Below are 20,423 nucleotides of genomic sequence, written 5' to 3' on the forward strand. Positions count from 1 at the left end.
TCCCCACGCTAGACTGCAAAGCTGTATACCGCGTGATTTGGAGCTGCTCCGGCTCCTGTGCACTCTTCCAGGATTTCCTTCGTGCACAGCCAAGCCTGGGTCCCCAGCACTCCGTCCTGCAGTGCACAACCTTCTGAGTTGTCCTCCTGCGTCGTGGGACTCTCTTTTGTGACTTTGCGTCGACTATGGTTCACTTTTCTTCTAAGTGCCTGTTGGGGTACTTCTGCGGGTGCTGCCTGCTTCTGTGAGGGCTCTCTGAGTTGCTGAGCGCCCCCTCTGTCTCCTCCTCCACAGCAGCACCCAAAAACCTCTACTACGACCCTTGCAGCTAGCAAGGCTTGTTTGTGGTCTTTCTGCGTGGGAATACCTCTGCAAGCTTCATCGCAATGTGGGACATCCGTCTTCCAAAGGAGAAGTTCCTAGTCCTCTTCTTTCTTGCAGAACTCCAAGCTTCTTCCAACCGGTGGCAGCTTCCTTGCACCTTCACCTGGCATTTCCTGGGCTCCCGCCCACTCTCGACACTGTTGCGACTATTGGACTTGGTCCCCTTGTCTTACAGGTGCTCAGGTCCGGAAATCCGTTGTCAGTGCACTGCTGCTGTTTGTTCTTCCTGCAGAATCCCCCTATCACGACTTCTGTGCTCTCTGGGGGTAGTAGGTGTACTTTACTCCTACTTTTCAGGGTCTTGGGGTGGGGTATTTTTCTAACCCTTACTGTTTTCTTACAGTCCCAGCGACCCTCTACGAGCTCACTGAGGTCTGGGGTCCATTTGTGGTTCGCATTCCACTTTTGGAGTATATGGTTTGTGTTGCCCCTATCCCTATGTGCTCCTATTGCAATCTATTGTAATTCTACACTGTTTGCATTACTTTTCTTGCTCTTACTTACCTAATTTTGGTTTGTGTACATATAACTTGTGTATAGTACTTACCTTCTTACTGAGGGTACTCACTGAGATACTTTTGGCATATTGTCATAAAAATAAAGTACCTTTATTTTTAGTAACTCTCTGTATTGTGTTTTCTTATGATATTGTGCATATGATATAAGTGGTATAGTAGGAGCTTTGCATGTCTCCTAGTTCAGCCTAAGCTGCTTTGCCATAGCTACCTTCTATCGGTCTAAGCTGCTAGAAACACCTCTTCTACACTAATAAGGGATAACTGGACCTGGCACAAGGTGCAAGTACCTCTGGTACCCACTACAAGCCAGGCCAGCCTCCTACAAGAGGTACATACCTTTCACTTCTGATTCTCAGGTTGACCTGACCTGCGTCACATAAAAAGGGACATTTACTTAAAATTAACATAAGCGTTTGCAAGTTGACCCGACTTTGCCCTAAAATCCAGGCATTTATTTAAAACGAACAAAAGCATCTGGACACCATAACAGTCCTCTAACAAGCATTTACAATGCAACGGGTCTCGCGTTTGCTCATGTTAGAGCTGATCGCGTTGTAAACGCCTAACCCGACTTTTCACCTATTGGGCAAAAGTGCATTTATGTACATAACCCGAAAAAGTGAAATTAACTATGTAAAGCGCTCGACTTCTGCCAAGCGAGATCGCGCTCGTAAATTAGAGAAAAAGAAGTCCATTAGCCCGATGGAAAACAGCGAGCCTCGCATGTTTTCTGTACTTGGTTGCTGCGCTCGAGGAGGGCTAGCCACCGGAAAAGGCATGACGTATGCGTGCCTTCGACTAATGAAAGCAAGCATATTTTATTAGGCAAGCCCACGAACCAATAAAAAACACTGACGTGAAGTTGACAGGGCTCCGAGCCCTTTTCTAAATACAAAAGCATCTTGCTGCGATATGCGTGCGCGAGCGCATGCAACGCAGGCTCGACCCTAAAAACAGGGACTGTCCGAGAAAAGCCGGGACGTCTGCTCACTCTAAGTACAATGGACTGCATACATTGCCCTTTCTTCTGGCATAATTTAGTTTTAGTTATTTTTAGGGTCACCAGGCATCCTGGATTTGCAGTAACAGTCCCGGTTTTTCACCAGCTGTTCAGGCAGATTTCGGGAAATTTAGCTTACAGAATATTTCCTAAAAACGGTGGGAGGTTATTTTTTGTTTTGTTTTCCAAAGCAGAGACGTTAGAGGTGTTATCAGAAAGCAGTAATGATGTAATCCTATGCTGATGACCTCTGTCATTCTGTGCCCTTGGTTGAAGTAAAATTGTAGCCCTATTTTAGGCTTTAAAATTCTGGTCACCCTACTTATTCTGCATAGTTCCAGTGGCCCTGATTCAAGTTCCTGTTTCTACTTAACTTGTACAATTCACCAGTCTTTTTTCCGGCTTGTGGCAACCTGTGTCTAAGAGTGCACCTGGCCAGCTGGAACGCCACCTTAGGGATGTGCTCTTAAGGCGCATGGTCAGCGGCTTCCCCTCGCAGCACTATGTGGCAGTGACTCAAGGGTGGGTCGCCCAGCCCTCGTGCAGCGGGGAGCCTCGATCTGAGCCGGGGCAGTGACGTAACGTGCAAGCCTCGGCCTCCCCGGCGAGGGGGCGTGGCCGTCCCAGGCTGGCTCTTTGTGCAGGGAGATGAGCAGCGGAGCGGGGCAGGGATGGAGCCGGCGTCCGTAGGCGGTGGCGGCCGCAGCCCGGGCAGGGTGGGCGCAGCACCAGCAGCGGCGCCTCCGCTCGGGGTCTAGCGGGCACCAGCTGCAGGTAGGCGCTATGCATCCCATGCAATGTCTCATCCTGCTGATGATCCTGTGCATTATTCACATGCCAGGGAAAAACAGCTGATTGTGGCTCAAGCTGTGATCTTTAAGGATAAAACAGGGCGTGGGATCGGAACGTGCAAGGTTGAAGCTTGTTTTTTTGTTTGTGAATGTGTCTTTTTAAACATCTGGCATGCCCTTGATTAAAAACCGGCTGCATCTAAAAGCATCACGGATGCTGGTGTTCTGGATGGTGGCCAGGCTGGGATATTTCCCAGCCGCGCTGCCTGGGAAATAGATTATTTTTGTTCTGTTTCAGGAAGCCGCAAACAGATGATTTTCTGCCTGCACGGATATCAGTTGCATTTATAATGTCATTCACGTTTTATTCTATGACGAGTGCTAGATTAAATGCAAAACATATTGATTATGGAAAAAGAAAAAAAAACACAATTTCTGTCTTTCCTGGCACCTATACCGTTTGTCGCAGTGGTGTCAGTGTTCCATCCTGTTTGTCGCCCCCCACCCCCGGATGCAGCCATCAGATGTCCCCTTTGATGGCTGAGCCTGGGGCGGAAAGGCTCTGTGGATGGTGAATGGGCACGCTATGCAGCTATATTAATCAGGACCGCTGTGCCTGTCACAGACCCACCCAGCAGCTGCCAGTAACAGGAAGGGGTATTTTTTCCTACACGCCAGCCCACCCCCTCGGCTTCCTCCCTCCTGCTCGCCCCATGGCCTCGTCTATTTCTGGAGTCATTCTTCCCATTTTGCAGCAAGCTTGGATGCCTTCTGAGTTTTCTGCAAGATGAGGCAGGCTTTGAAAATAACCCCTCGTTCCATGTCATTTGTGTTAAAGTATACAAAATATCATTTTGATCAGATTATTTATTAAAGTGGGTACTCATTTTTCATTTGTAAAGACTGTTTTTTATCGTGCAGTAGAACATTTGTGTGCCAATTATACTGCCCACTCAAAAATTGTACCAATTTCATCGCCTTCTGGCTACCGAGAGGCGAAGCCACACTGCCGAGATTAGAATGCCCGGGTAAACTCAGCAGTGAAATTCTCAGGAGTATGTCAAATTACTTCTCTTTGCTTCTTACAGTTGCAACAAGCATTGGTAAATGCAATAGGTCTCGCCTATGTGATTAATAGTGATTAATATAAATTTTTTGTTGTTATACGTTTTAGTTTGGTAAGCAGTTGTGCAATAGAATTTACTGAAACTCCACAAAAGTGTGGTGACTTCTTTATTGAGAAAGCCAATATATTGTGCAGTAACTGGTGGTAATATAATGTGGGGGAGATTAGGTAAAGGGTGGAGGACAAAGGAATAAAAACATGCGGCGACCAAGCATGCTGAGAGCATTTTTTGTTGCAACCTTTCAACCTTGGTAGGAGTGGTAGAGGAAAGTGTATCAGTTTTGAGACAGGTCTCAGGTGTTAACAAAGGCTTACGTTACAAAACACAAGTTTATATGGTGTCGGTAACACCAGTAGGGAGGCGTAAGGTTAAAATCTCCGCAGTTCAATCTAAGCTGGTACTCTCAGTGTCCTCGTAAAGCTCAATGACTGAGATGACAATGGCAGGCTCTGAGCCTTGTGACCCACCTGGCACCAAGATGTCAGCAGTAAGTGCTTAACCCACTGATGTTTTGTTTAAATGGCTTCAGTACTAAGGTCTAACACTTGAAACTGGAGGTAACCAGATATATAACCATATCCATTTGTGCTATGTGACTATATGACATAAGAGCGTTATGTAATACGTTCACTTTGCATTGCGTTAAAACAGGAGTTAGATTGGTGACATGCTTAGTATCTGAGAAAATGACATCAGACCTTGTGCACTGACTATGATGTAGACCCTATAATATTTAGGGACTTGCAGAACCCAGTAAAAGCTATGAGTTGAAGGCTTGATAGCCACCAAAAATTCCACATGGGACCTCCAGAGCAACTCATTAAACTGTGCACGCTGTATTTCTCACTCGTCATAAACAAGTGACCCATGGGAAGACGAGAGCACCACCTTGGTCACTCACACACGACACAAGTATTTCCCACGCAGGCCTCATTGCACGTACAACTCCCTTCCAATCAAGCAGTCCCCCAAACTGTAGCGTGCTACCTGCCTATACTGCACCTCACAATGGTGTATGACACGCTATAGAAATAAAATTTTAAAATCATGCATCTTCACTCTGTATCTAATTCAGTCCTTTTCAAGCAGAAGCGGCCAAAGGTGGCTAATTTGTGCATACAGTGTGTACATTTCTGTTTTAAAAAAAACATGCAAACTACAAGCTCTCTTGAAATGCGTGCAGCCAATGAGAGATTAGGAACACGTAAGTAAAGTAAACAAAAAACACGGTGCAGATGAAACCGAATAAAAGAAGTTCCACCCACCAAATTGGATGAGAATGAGTACTTGGTCCCCGAGACACTAAAACACACAAGGAACAATAGAAAACAGCATGCTAGAACCAATAGGAATGGAGGAAAAGTAAGTGGCAAGCACAGGAACCAATGAAAAGCAAGGGCAGGATGTAGACCCTTTTAAGATTTAAATTAAATACAATAGATTTCACAAGCACAGCGTAGGAGCTGTGCAGGCAAAAACAATGTACTGTAGTATTTTTGTAGCACTCGCAGCACTCTAAAGCACTGCAAATTGAATGTGTTCTTATTATTTTAGCTGCGTTGTATCAACATATGAATGATGAAAAACATAGTGGAATAGCTGAGATTCTAAGCTATGTTTTGGCTTTCAGGTTGTACAGTTCTAATAGTAGGTGCTTAGCTCACGATGCTATTTTGTTGGCCTTCACAACTTACGTGTCTTAGTTCTTGATATGACCCAAAGGCACCCCTCATGTAAATAAATTAAATCTGTTTTACTCCTCATTTTCTCAGCAAAATCACCTCTTCCGGTACAATCCAGGATAGACACACTCAACATCCTTGTAAGCGCACTCAAATCTCCGGAATCATCCTTGATAAAAGGCTCACCTTACATTCACAAATCAACACTATGGCCAGAAATGTGAAATATCACTTGCGTCTTCCCTGGGGAATTCGCTGTTTCATTCCAGAGCAAGTTCTGAAAACTCTTGTTCAATCACTGGTGCTTTGCAGAATCGGCCACTGTCGCGCTCTCTTAACTGGTCTCCCCAAGACTCAGCTCAAAGCTCCTAAATCAATCCTACATTAAGCAGCATGTTTCATCTCTGGGGCCAAATGGATGACCACATTTAACCGATGCTGGTTACACCCTGCTGGCTTCCCATGACAGCTTTGCATCACTTGTGAGACTCTACCCATAAACACTCCACCTTGCCACACTGACAAACCTAAGCTATCTGGGGGAACTAGACCATTGCCAAATGCAAAAACACTGCTGCTAGCACCACCGACCTTTAAGAAGGAATGACTTATGGCTCAATGCTTCTCAAGAAGTGTGCTCAGAATATGGAACTCCTTACTCCGAGCTGAACGCCCTTCTTTTTCAAAGACATTTTTGCTAACCTCTCCTTACCTGATTTGACCTCTGTGGTTCAGTCTCGGCCCTGAGATTTAGTGCACTACTTTCATTTCATTAGACTCCATCTTGGAGTGGCACCAGTCGACATCTTGTTGCATGCATTTTATGACTGTTGCAACATACATTATACTCCAATGTTCATGGTTTTCTGTATGATGTAATTTCATGCCTTATGTAATGATGTGCTCATATACTCTAATTTATTTATAAATATTTTCGGATTATGTAAACAGGTACCTTCTGTAATGATCCATTTCTATTGTAAAGGGCTCTAGTGCCTTCAGGTAAGGTCCATGCTATATAAAAAAGCATAAGTGAATACATTTATACACATACGTACCCACACTCACATATCCACGCTCTATAACTTAAATGTGAAAGGTTGTATTTAAGTAAATGGAATCCTACTGTTAGACCCGATTTGATCGTAGTTATGTTTTTTTTAAATTAGTGATTTAAAAGTTTTGTAAAGCGCTCTCACCCCGGTGAGGCAGTTCCGTTTGCGCCAGCAGCTGAAGCCAGGGATTGAATTGTTGATGCCGGCGGGTGCCATCAATAGTAATCATTACAGAGTTCATTGAAGCCCTATAGCCAGGTCTGAAATTGTAGCCCAGGTGATTTTGACGTTGGTTGTCAGAGCATAGCAGGTGTATTGTCAAGCTGTTCAGATCTTTCTAAGGTCTGGTTCCAGGCTGAGGGGACGTGGAAGAGAGTCCCACAGCGTGACGCCTTGGGTGCATTCCGATCACCCCCTAAAACCTTTGCATGCCATGTTATGAAGGGACAGCAGATTCAGGAATGTCAACCGTAGGTGTCCTTTGCGACTGACGGAGTAGGAACACTGAAGATAGGTGGCCTGGTTCCAGGCTGTGAAGAGCTCCAGCCATCAGGGACTGGGGTTTTTAAGTTGTCGCTAACCAGATCTGGCACTTTATTTTTATAGTCTCATGTGTGAAAGAATTAAAGTCAAACATTAATCATGTGGCAATACTTTGTGCCCTCTGCTGGGAGCTCCACACAGCCACTGTTGCAACAATCTAGGCGGGTTAATATTGCCCTTGCTGCAAGAACAATAGGAAACAATTCAGTACCAAACCACGCTTTGCAATACAATTGACCTCCAGCATCAATGAAAGAGTGAGGGTGGCTCCCAAATAGCCAAGTGATGCTTAAGGAAGTCGGCCAGCAAAACAAGAGAGAGGACAGATATGGTGGACCTAGGAGTAAGATCTCAGTCCTTTCCTTAAAGGGTGCAGTGACAGCCACTAGGTATGGATGAGACAGACTGTGCGTTACATTAGGTTTTAGTAACCTAATTAGCAAGGTACAGTAGTTATCACAGTAGGTAAACTTCTCGGGCTGCAACACAGAAACCACCTCAGCAGAATGGGTGTGTAACAGTAAAGTAGTTGGCCTCTGACACCATGTACTAATTTCAGGTGTACTGGCTTCATTTACATCCAGGAGATGAGTTGGCAGGTGCCAATGAGATGCGTCCGGCGCTATAAACAGGTTGAATAGTGTTGGTCATAGGCTCAAACCTGCAGTCCTCCTCACCCGTTCATAGTCAATAAGGGTAGAAGATGGTATCAGTGAACAGAAATATTTTGAAATTACTTCCAGGCTCTTCTATTGTTTCCTTCTTAAGTTTGATGAAAGATATTGTCTAATGTGACATTAATTGAAGCATTTCATCCATCACCTGGCATGTGGCATATTCATAAACAGATCAAAAAGGAATGGTGTGTCACTGGACGAGAGCAGCTCTTTCTCGATGCTCAAGATTGTGGTTTCTGTGCCGTGGCCAGAATGCAATTCTAATTGGTATTGACTAAGTTTGGTCTCGTGGTAGGAGAAGTGGGAAAAGATAGCACATCAAGGGACGGGACAACACAGGGTAACCCAGCTAGTAGTTTACCAGACCTGCATCTGGATCTTGCTTCTTCATGATGTCCATGATGATTGCCAGCTCTCCGATGGTTTTGAAGAGTGCTTTTGGAGGTGTTGTCAGCCTCTGACTTTTCTTTGCCTGGATGACGGTATTTGCAGCACACAAAAGTGGGGGATGTTATCAAATATCTACTTGTCCAAGGGACATGATGCTTCAGAAATGTACTTGTCCTGGATACAAATATCACTTATCCCTTTGGGTGCCATGCAGTGAGGTGACAAATTATAGCCGCATTCTTACATCTGAGCTCTGACGATACCCTCTCATAATTTGTCTGGAGACTACACCAAACTCTATAAATACCAGTTTTCTATTTACATCAAATCTTTTAAGTGTGACTAGCTTGGTTTGTGATTGGGGTCTGTTTAGGTGAGCTTTCTGATTGCGACAGAGCTCTGATCCTGCCAGCCCGCTGTGCAGAGTTCCTATCCAAGACCAGCTCAGGATATATCAGTGTTCTCATTGTACCACTATTCCATCTCTTACTTTAGTTTCTTAGTAGGCATCTTGTGAGCTGCTCAGAGAAGTGTTTACTTCCAAGCATTCACTCAGCTGTAAATAAACCCAAATTATATTTGCCATCCCTCCCCTGCCTTCATTGCTAATGGAGGATCAATATGGCTTCTCGCAGACCGACTTTGTCCACTTGACCACATTGGGTAATTCTTGGGCAAGCCACTTAATTTCACTGTGTCCCCTTGCTTGCCATAATTCTGAGCATAAACCAAGCGCTAGGCCGAAGACTGGTTAATGGACTCTGCAATGTCCTGTGGAGTCAAAGTGTTATGGGCCGGATTTTAAAAGCCATTTACGCATGTGAGTTTGGCGTAAACGTGCAATACTTGGTTTTGCTTTCTTTTAAGGATTTTCTTGCATAAAGATGTGGGTACACATCTTACAGAGGCCGGAAGTAGAAAGCAATTTGTAGTTCCAGGGCTGAGAGTTTGCCTCAGTCACAAACTTCCATGTTAAAGGGTACTTATCTCTCAAACCCATTCCTACAGTGAAAACATGGAAATTTACTCCTGACAAGAGCTTGGGTAAGAAATGTTTGTTTTTTTGTTTTTACAGAAGGGGACAGGATCCACCTCAAATAAAAAGGTGGAGGTGTAGAGAAAGCAATTTCCACTTGAATGGAACATATTTTCCTCTGAAGAAAAATTTCAAAACGTTTAGCAAGTAAATTTGCTTTGCTCTGCAGATTTTGCCTAGAGTCGGTATGCCCTTGTATTTTTCCTCATGCGAACAAGCAGTTTAATAGGAGTATGACTTCTAGACCTAAATCTGTAATAGAACTGCATGCACATGTGTGACTTTTATTAAGGACAAGGCCCCTAATTTATTTGTGTTTTTTACATGTTCCCTATGATGATGCTGTTCATGGTTTTAGACTGATTTAGCATTATTATTTTCTAAAACACAGATGTATATAAAACATGTTTTATTATGACATGATGCCTTAAGAGAAACTGTATTTTAATTTTTCTTAACAATTGCACATTTGTTTGGTAAAACTGTCTATAACATTCACCTTTTTTCCAAAATATTAATAGTATTTGGTACTTTTTTAACAATCACCAATCTTGCTTCTGTTCTTATGCATCTATTTGCTTATAAACAAGAACCATTCTAGGAATATTATAAATAGCCACAAATTGTTAAACTTTGCAAAAGCCTATTCGTTTTATATTGGACTGCTCTCAGTAATGCAAGCCAAGCTTAAGGTTCATTGTATGTTCTTAGAGTGCTTGCATAAAGAGTAAATGCTTTTCAGTAATGAACAAAATATACATTTCTGAACATATATATATGCATGCACACATACTTATCCTAATCCAAGGGAGTAGCCAGATATTGAAAATACCTCCCACTTAAAAATGCCTCTAATCCAAATGAGCACACAAACCAGGCAATCACGACCTTCTTTACAAGACTTTCTTCCACCCTTTATCTTCCTTCCATGATCCACCTATGCATTCATCTATTGACCCTTCATCTAATCACCCATCCATCTGTCCATCTCTTCACCTTAGCATACACGCATTCCCAGCGTCTATACATCAATCCTCTCCACGGCCATCCTTTCAGCCACCTTCAATTTATTCATGATCCATCCATCTGTCTTTTAACCCAGTAATGAGTTCACCTTTCTCCATTTATTCATTCATCCTTTCTTCTATCCCGCCATTCATTCCTTCATCCAACCTGTTACTCATCCATCTACCAATCCTTTCACCTTTCCATCCATTCTCCCTCTTCCACCCTACCTTTCTTTCCTTCTTTCCTCTCATGTTTCCTTCCTTCCTGTGACCTTTCCTTCCTCCTCCTTTTCTTTGCCTTTCCTAGCAACCCATCTTTTTCCCTCATCCTTACTATTTCTTTCTTACCTGTTGCTCTTATGCTAATTTATTCTATTCATGCAACTCTCTTTTTTCTGCTATTTCACTTATTTTTCTTTCTATTTTCTCCTCTGTGCATGCCAGCCCATGACCTAAAACCCTCTTTTATGTATTCCCCAACAGTGATTTTTATAAGCATGTTCTCTGCATATCTGCAGGTAGAGAAGGCTTTTAAACAAGTAATTCACCATCCCACGTGGCCTAGTGGCAGCCCATCTGAAGCTGTTAAAGTGGGGGCTTCCTTACACCTCTGAAATAGTCGGCCAAAGGTTTTGTGCCGCAGCATGTTGGGCCTACTTGTCCAGTGGACAAAATAAACATGAAAGCTAGTTATCCTTGACCCCTAACAGGGTGTCGGGCAATAGAAATTCTACATCCCTGAGCTCATAATGAGAATGCACCATGATCTTCAGTTTAGGGTGGCCAGCTAAGCTTTTTTGAAGAAAAGATCACTCCTTGTGTCAACAGTTCATTAGTCATTAGCATATCAGGACGAGTCTTACTACATACCAGCAAGGAAAAAGAACACGTGTAACATAATGAAAAACACTTGATCACAGACAGCAACTGGATTGGGAACAAAGATGGGTGAATATTGTGGAGTTGCTGGATTTAGAATTCATCTCCGATAATTAGAATCAATCAAAGGATGACAAGAGACAGGTTGAGGAGCACACAGCAACATAAATGAGCTGCTTTTATAGTGTGCGACTGGAAGTACCCAAAGTTTTCTTGGAAAGATGCCACTGATCTTCTCCACATGCGTTGGGTATTCAGTGGTACTGTGACTGCTGTACTATTCTGTACATGCTCAAAGATCCGCTGGGATATGGTGATATGATATGGAGACATATCTATATCCTCGATGAATGCTCAGTCGCGGTAGTCATCTTCTTGTTGACCCAACTGTACCCTGCTGTACTGAGCTAAAAGCACTAAAAAGACCTGAAAAACAACTCAGGAACCACTGCAGTAATCAAATAAAGACTGTATTATAGTAGATATGGTATATTTTTCACTTTTTACACAATTAGTAATCTTTCCACAAATTTGCCAATTCCGATACAGTTTGTGGTCTTGCTACAAGTCTCCCAACATGGGCCACACAACCTATACAATGAGTTTGTTACTTCCTCAATACAGAAAATTATATAAGCGACTTGTCAATAAATAGTTGAAATTATAAGGCATCCTCAGAACTCTTAAATTCACTTTTTTTGCAACTGCAGAGTCAAGTGTTCCCTGTCCCAGTATCCTCAAGTGTGTTCTTTCAGATAGTTTTGTCATCAGGCATTTACATTCGTAAATGTAACATTTCTTCATAACATGGATCCTTCCCAGGTAATCACCACATAGAATCTTGGGTATAATGGCTGAAGATACATTCCTGGAGTGGGCCTCAAACAATTTTTACTTTTTCCTAATAGAAAATTCACTACTCATTCAACTGTGGATTGCCACAGGGACGTGCCAACACAGATAAGCAGCAGAAATAGCCAATAGCATCAATGCCAACCTCTCTACTCCAATGTCTATGACTTACGTTTGCAGTGAAGTATGCATTTCATTAACACCGCTAACTCAGGGGTGATCTTGAATTCAGCTCATGGACATGCGCATGTTCTCAAGGCCATTAGAAGTCAAAGACGCTCCAGTGTGTGCAGTAGGAGGACTTGTCAGAACCTGCTGACACCAGCAAGCAATAATTTCTGTAGCGAAAGGGTTCTTGGGAGGCAACGCATATTAATGACCAAGACACAAGCCCTCGGCTCTACACCTGGCCTATCTCTGCAAGAGTGGGGGTTGCTCTTGCAGCCTGATCTTGGGATAAGGATCACTTTAAGGCAGTATTTTTATCAACCACTGCCCTAGATTTGAGCTAGATTATAAACTCGGCTTGCTAGTAGAGTCCCATTAATTAAAAAGATATACAGCTAATAAACACACTTCAGGCGCGGGTACCTTTATCAGCCAGTCTGTCACATCAAATTGCATTTTGTGGATTTTGTAAAAGTGTCTGGCCATTTCTTTATGTTCTGTTCCTGTACCTAAGCGCACCTTAAAATTTAGCTCAAACCCACCGGGTCCCTCTTCTTAATCGATCCTTAAATTTATGTCAGATTTCTCTACAAACCACCCTTCTTCAGACCGCCTTGCTTAATAATTCAGCGCCCACAGTACAGCGCTTTCCTTCTCTCAGTGAGTGTGCGGTGTTTCTAATGCACCATTTAAAGCTTCTTGAGTTAAAACATGCTCACTGGGTAGCCTAATGTTCACTTCTCTGTGCCACTCCCTCCTTGGATCAGTGCTTCTGGTTTCATTGACCGTAGGGGCATTGAACATTTGTCTGTTCTACTGATCTATAAGAGAGTTGAAAAGTTTGTCTGTTCTGCTGAGATGTGCTACCAGAAAACCAGATGAAAACAGTGTACTGAAGGAGACGTCAAGTGTGCATGAAAGTTCGGAGCCCCTGTAAATTAAGTTGGCTTTTGGGTCACCACCTGTCAACTACTCAAATTCTGTACATTGGCTGCAAACATTTCTGGAAAAAGTACCAATTTCACCTGAAGAATAAAATAACGTACATAAGAATATCAGACTGAACAGCTTAGAACCTGTTAACTATGAATTGTTTTCCAGCTCCAAAACCTGGACTCCTTCCCTCCCAACCAGAGGCATACATACCAACATGTTAGAGCAGGCAAGTGGGAGATTTAAAAAAAATAGTCAAGAGAAAGGAATTTCTTCATTGACTTGGACTGAAGCAGAGACAATCTGTCTGAATCGGTGTATTGTCATGTATGGTGATGGACAATCAGCAAAACATTTTTGCAGTCTAATAACATAGCGCAAACAAAAACAGAGTTCTGAATCCCCCCCCCCCCTTTTTAGGTTGCGCACGCAAGCGATTTGACCTGTTGTAATCTCTCTATGGGCTTTTAACCACGCCCACCGCACGCCCATCACTTTCACTCGTTCCTGGGCTTGCTTTAAAAAAATCCTTTGTTATCGTTGGTAAATGCTTTATGTTTGCCCCTCCTTGGGGATGTTTTGTTACCACCTTGCAGACTGACCCTGTTACATGGATAATTGCACATTTGCTGATACGTTTGACTGTAAGCAAACTTCTTTTTCTTTTTGTGTCTCTCCTTCGCACTCATGGCGGCCGTGGCACTTTGAATGGGCTCGCTTATGTCAACTGTTTTACTTTTAATTTTCAATTTAAATGGCAAGAAGAGTCCAGTTAGGAATTTGCAATGCTAATAGCTCTAACTCAAGCAAACGCGAGACCCACTGCATGCAAATGCTTGTTTTTTTTGCATGTGCTATGTAAAACTGTCAAAAATTAAATGTAGAGGCCTGTCACACTCTCTGATCACTCCATCCAAAAATTAAGGGCAAAGCGTTCTGACTCAGGATATATATTTCCGAGCTCAAGCTGCCTGGTTTCCAGCAGATCATGATTCGGATATCTGAATTGGGTTTTTGCATGCAGGAATTGGGAGGTGGAGACTACCATTGAAATCAGTATTCACCCACATGAATCGGGAGGGTTGGCATGTTTGCAGAGGTGACTGGTTATCAGTGAAGGAGCTCCGGTCTTAATGATAGAGCCGTAATGTATCAAGGAAACGAGTTGAGTAAGCTGCAATGGGATTAGGTGTTTATAGAAAAATATTTATTTTTAAAGAAAGGAGCCCGTCCACAGGAGCACGGATTACTAAACACGTTATGGGGCGGTGTTAGGCTCGAACCGTACTGGAGGAAGGTGCTTTCATGCCTGGGACAGTACTGGGTTGCAGCATGCCTCAGGACCCAAAACTGGTCCTCTGGCATATCCCTACAGACCTCGAAGAAGATCAGCTCACGCTGACACTGCTAAGGCTGGTCTTGACAGTGGCTAAGAGAGATATAACTCATTGATGGATGTATAGTGATCCCCGCTCCATCGAGGAATGGCACAGGGGGTTTGACTGGTACATGAGCAGAGAGAAAACAATATATGAGGCCAGGAGCTGTCCCCAAAAGTGTGTAAAAATCTGGAAGAGATGGGCAGATTATCGGGGTATTGCTGTAGAGTCGGGGGAATCACAAGCCAAGACACTATACATGGAAATTTGGACATACACAGGGTGAATGCACCTGGTCGGAACTGGAGAGACTGAGATACTCATAGTGGTAGGGAAAAGCCTGGGTAAGAGATGCAGAGGGAGGGTAAGGAAGAGAGAGCTATTGAACATTGAGGAAGAAGCGCCTATGTTATATTGTTGCCATCACAGTGATGCAACCTTCTGCATTAAACACAAAAAAAATATACTAAAATGTTTTATTAAAGAAAAAGTATATCGCTAGGTAGCTGAAGATTGTGCAGGCAGTTCTGAGAGAGAATTCGTGAAATATTCAAGCATGGTAGGATCTACCACAGTATAGATTTAAATTTGATTTTATTTGTGTTTAAATTAAAATTACTTTTAGTCATTGACTTATTTACACTTAAAAGTTGAAAGGCATGGCTTCTCTATATCAAGTTACCTGATGCACTGAGTTACAAATACTTAACATTAGCCAAAAAAGTTGATCCTGTAATGTTTGTTGTCAGATATTGCCATACCACTAAAGGAGAGCTTCATTCAGCATCAGCTGGGATTAGTACATTGTCTCATCATGCTCATCGAAGTCTGCAGCAGGATACATAATTTTGATCCCTCATTAATTATTGTGCAGTCCAGTGCAGTGGTATTCAAGTTAGAGGTCACGCCTCTGTCCCTTATTTAGAGAAGATGATCAGCTAATCCAGGTGAAGGCCCTTTCATATATAGGTGTAATACAACACAGGTTTGTCCAAATAAATAATTGGTTCCATTAAAATCTCTCAGAGTGCATTATGGATGTACTGAGAATTGAGTTTTAGATGTACTGAGAATAGGATGTACTAGGAAAAAGTACTGAAAATGTGAAAGTTTGCATGAAGTAGAACAGGGATACATAGGCAATAAGACTGAAAAACACAACAAAGCCAATCTCATCAGTCTGTTTGCATAAATAAGGCAACAACAAATAATTGTGAGAGTTGTCTTTACTTCCACAATCTAGATACTCTGCAGTGTCTATTTGAATTCTGATACGTCTTTTTCCCCAGTGATGAATATGTTAAACACGCCTTCGTTGCAGACAAACCTGTTTTCTTTCTGGTGATTCTTCACTTTCTCCATCCCACGGTCAACAGATATCTTTGTTTTAGAACCACATTGCTGCTGTTTAAGAATACATCATCAGCTGTACTTATAGACTTGGGTATTATTTCATGCTTTTAACATATCTTGTGTCTCCCCCAAAGAAGAGGAATTATAACTGTGGTCGGGAAAGAAGTCTTTCCAGTACCATTCTGTTGACACTACAACTGGTCACCTTGTTTAAAATCAGTGTGGGATATAAGCATGGTGATCTCCAAGAACTCAAACAGAATGGTACTCTGGGACAAAAGAAGGTGGATGCTAGAGCTAAGCCAACCTGTGCCATCATATAATTGACTGCACTTCATATCGTATCTCTGCAACGAAGGCAGAGGAGCTTTAGTCCACGCCTTTGCCATAGTTTCTCCATATTGAATTTCCTGTCACTTGGTTTGTGGACCAAGAGATTGAAATTACAGAGTGTGGAAGTTCCAGCAAAAAAACCAGCAGCCCCCTCCCCACTGCTGTTATTCATGTTAACACCACTATTTCTGTTATTTTGTTGAAAATTGAAGTGTTTTGGTAGGCCCATCTGTTCGAAAGTGGACATCTCTTTGCAGGCATCCCTCCATCTGTTGCCCTCGTGTGAACTACTGGGTGATGGTTTTTTGACTCTGACAGTGCACTGAAGCCTGCTAACCAGGCTTCTGTGTCTGTGTTCTTTCCCCTAAAAATGAACCAGTTGTAACCCAATTGTCAAGGACTTTATCACCTTTGAACAACTGGAAATAGGAAACTCAGAGTCCTTATTGTCCAAGGAGTTAGAGAAAGAACCTTCCTTTTTTGCCAACCATCCAGAAGCCATGGTAGTGTACTTTATTCATCTGGTGTCCTGATGGACTAATGCATCCGCTCCAGGGATCTGTGTTTCACCTCATGGCCCACAGTTCAAATCCCAGGAGGTCTATATATTTTCAATTTTATTTTGATTTGATTTTAATTGCACATAACATTATAGGGGGGGGAGAAGCCTTGCTCCTTCTTAATTTTGGTCTACATTGGTAGAATTTCTTTTGTTTTTTAATTCTTTTGCAATTATTTCAAACTCCTTTTTTACAAAGGCCAAGATGTACTAAAGTTTTAACAGTCACAGTCATTTGGTTCACAAGCATTTTTGGATTTACGAAACCCATTTAACGATTTGGAAAATTATTTCTGTATGTCAAGTCGGTTTTCAGTTGTAAAAGCTTCAAGTTGTGAATAGTCACTTTAGTAGTTATTTGTGTATGTTTTATCTATGCGATCTAGAAATGGACTACGATCTACAGTTTGTAAGAGCTTGCCTGTGGCGTCCCTTCCAAACTGCAGTTTGTACTCTGATGTACCAGTGGTTTGCAACCTGAATTTCGACTGGAAACCTTTTTAAGACCTATTTCATTGGAGAATATCAGACTGCTTTAAAAAATATTTTCAATTTTTAAAATGCAAAGAAAGACATAATGGTCTGTTGAGCCTTGCAGGCCACCATCCTTCCTGTTGTAGGCAATCAGAGAGAGTCAGGATTCGCGACCTGCCTAATTAGTATTCATTCGTCAGGCCATTTTGCAACCCAATCTGATTCCTTATTTGGCGACCTGGGCATTTGTACATAGGTCCATTCACAGAACAAGTTACAGGTCTGTTTTGCTTTCACTAATGACCGAGCTGACAGCAATCTCTGGAATGCACTTCTTAGTTTAAAGAAGACATTTATTATTACTTCACCACGAGGTTCCTGAGAGAGGAGATTAGGAGGTTAGAGGCACACGTTTAAAAATTGTCACAGCAATGAAAGGAAAATATATCAAAGTGATTCTCAATTGCAATGTACACAGCAAATATATGTGATTATATTATAGCATAACTTCAAAGCAAAGAATAAAAGTCAAAATTCCTCACCGTAGGACCTGTCACTGCTCGTCATATTTCTCATGCCGGCAAGTTGATGAGTCCTGTTCAACTGCGAGAAAGAGATTTTCCACCTTTACGGGACAGGTCAGGCAGCTGATGTTCACTCCTGACTGAAGTCTCTGAAAATCCCCCTCGCTGCTGCCCAGGGACACCTTTTATAGATTAATTAATGAAAAAGCTTGCTGAAAGGCCCTTCCCTCTAATAGTCAAAACATGCTGGCTACTGTGGTCAGAGTTGGAAGAAAACAAGCGTTGAAAGTTGGCCAAGTTTTCAAGGCTGTCTTTCCCAAGGCTGCACTAGAGAAAAACACAAAATATGCGCTTCCTTATCATGCTAGTGTTCGGTGAGAGAAAATACGAAAAACACAAGCTTGGTTTATCATGTGGAAAAACACAGTTCATCTGCAATGTCTCAACTGCAATGTCTAACGCCACGTTAAAGCCAATAGGCAGCTAAACTGAATACAAAATGTAATGTGCTACTGGTGAACATTGAACAACTAATATTCGCAGTGGTGAAACACAAAGTCAGTGCCCAAACATAATTATTTTCACTACAAGGTCGCAAAACGTTGGTGCACAGTTTGCAACCGCTTTACTAAATCTGTCCCTAAGAGCCTTGTGACAAAATGTCAAAGAATCTGTGACTTGTTAATACATGATGATGTGCTTTGATATCCATTGCACTGGTTTTATAAAGTTCAGATGATAGTGGTTCTAGTAATGCAAATCTTTATCAAATGAAAAGAAAATTGTATTGGCACCATAGTACTTCATTTTTCCAACTTAGCAGTTGACGTAAATATGTTGCGGCACATTGTACAAGTTACACAGTGTATTACCATATCTTGTGAGAGCAACAGCGGTCAATAACGGAACGTGAACCAATAACCATTCCAGTGAAAGGTCAGTTCTTCCTCTAAGCCAAGCCCTGTTTCCAGTCTTGACATCATGGCAGAAGGCTACAACACTCAACTACTTCTCTTAACATGTTTGTGAATTGTTGCATACTTTAGTCTCGTGTGTTAGGACAATGAAAAACAAAGGTAATTCTTAGCTTGATTTGAAAAAATTGAGAGACTTTATTGTTCATTAGTTAGAAGAAGGGGCAGATATTACCTTTCATGTGCAGACATTAGGGCTAAAGTTACCGGTTCAATATTTTCTTCTAAATTATAAAATGTATGTTCAGGATTATTTTTGTTTAATGCAAAATGTAAGTAAAATAATGTTGACAGTAGTAGACCATGGGCGTTTTCATAGTGCTGCACTGTATTCCAAAAATACTTCAGACAATTGTGGGGAGGGGGGAATCCCTCTGTGGATTACCCCTACTCCAGTCACTCTTTTCTGCACCATCCACTATGTGTCCAGCAATCGTAGTGTCACACTCAATACACTGCTTATGTATATATAAACAATGCAATATAATTCTTTTTTGTCCCTAATTGCCCTTCCTGACACTAAGCCCTACCTATTGATGTCTACAGATGTCCACTCAATGCGTCACCACGCCACCACCTGAGCATTTGTCCAACTAGGCAGCCAGCGACCATACCTAATCAAGCATCTCCCTCATACTGAGAACGTAGCCCAGAAATGCACCCAGCAATAGCCCATGGACCACAACTGAAAGTATAGTCATAGATGCAATGATTGTACGTGGAGCAGGCATGTCATTTATGGAATCAAAGGACATCAGATTTCTAAAAATGTATGGGACATATTTTTTAAAGCAGGGAAGCCCAACATAGGACCAGGATGGCTGGATCCGCTCCAGATTGTCAGATAACCCAATAATGCCTAGATGATTTTTGCTCAGGTTCATTGTATGTGCATTTATCATTTGTGGATATCATGAACGTCTGGCACAGATCCACCCCTTTTGGAGCACACTGGGGTAACTGGACAAGCACCACATCGAGACAAGAAGATTCCAAGTTGGATTTGATTAGCACGCTGCATCAGTAGTTTGGGGAAATATTGCAAATACAATTATCCACCAGGAAAAAAACTCTGTTCTATAATTCATAAAACATTGGGATGTTAAAATGCACATGCAAAATTCTGAAATGGGCTTAAGGTAGGTTTAGGTGGAGGGTGAACGTGTATTCAGGAGGCATTGAGAGGATGGTCATGGTCTTTTTGCTTACCATGCGACAAATATCCGAGTTTACTAGATGCTTTCCCTGTCTTCTTTTATTCCCATTCCTCTGTCTCTTCTTTCTATTTTGTCTGAAGTTGCAGAGTAGATAAGAGCAGCTGCCTCTGAGTCAGCCCCATATTTGCCAACAGATTAGGTCAGTAACAATAGTGTTAATTACACTCTCAAGAGTAGATTATTGATTCAGTTTCAGAGTCTGTTATTTAACTCCCACTCTCCATTGTGCCCCTTAAGTTGTCACCTTAACAATTACCGAGCTGCTACTGGGTTTTCCAGACTTTCTTCTTTCTCACACATTCTCCGTCTTATTTGGTGCCTCATTTATTTTTATTTTGTTTCCACTTTTCTCCCCTTTTTCTTTCTTTCTCTCTTCCTGTCTTACTATATTTCTTTTAATATCTTTTCCTCTTTCTGTTTCATTTTGTTCTTGTTTCCATCTGTCTTTACTTCTTTCTTCCTTCTTTTTTCTATCAACCCTTTGATTACAGCATTCTTTTTATTTCCCTTTCCTTCCTTCCTTTACTGTGCTATTTTCTTTTTTGTTATTTTTCCTTTCTTCTTTCAT

General features: G+C 42.1%; 1 protein-coding gene across 1 annotated transcript in view; it reads left to right on the plus strand.

The window, feature by feature from the left end:
* The first annotated feature begins 2,287 nt into the window (after positions 1-2,287).
* Positions 2,288-20,423, plus strand: part of TMEM169 (transmembrane protein 169) — a 55,701-nt gene continuing 37,565 nt past the window's right edge. Inside the window, exon 1 of the mRNA XM_069227049.1 lies at positions 2,288-2,676. The gene's annotated coding sequence lies outside the window, so the exon portion shown is untranslated. The remainder of the gene's footprint in view (positions 2,677-20,423) is intronic.

The sequence above is a fragment of the Pleurodeles waltl genome, chromosome 3_2, assembly GCF_031143425.1.
Source record: "Pleurodeles waltl isolate 20211129_DDA chromosome 3_2, aPleWal1.hap1.20221129, whole genome shotgun sequence".
In the NCBI taxonomy this organism is placed as follows: Eukaryota; Metazoa; Chordata; class Amphibia; order Caudata; family Salamandridae; genus Pleurodeles; species Pleurodeles waltl.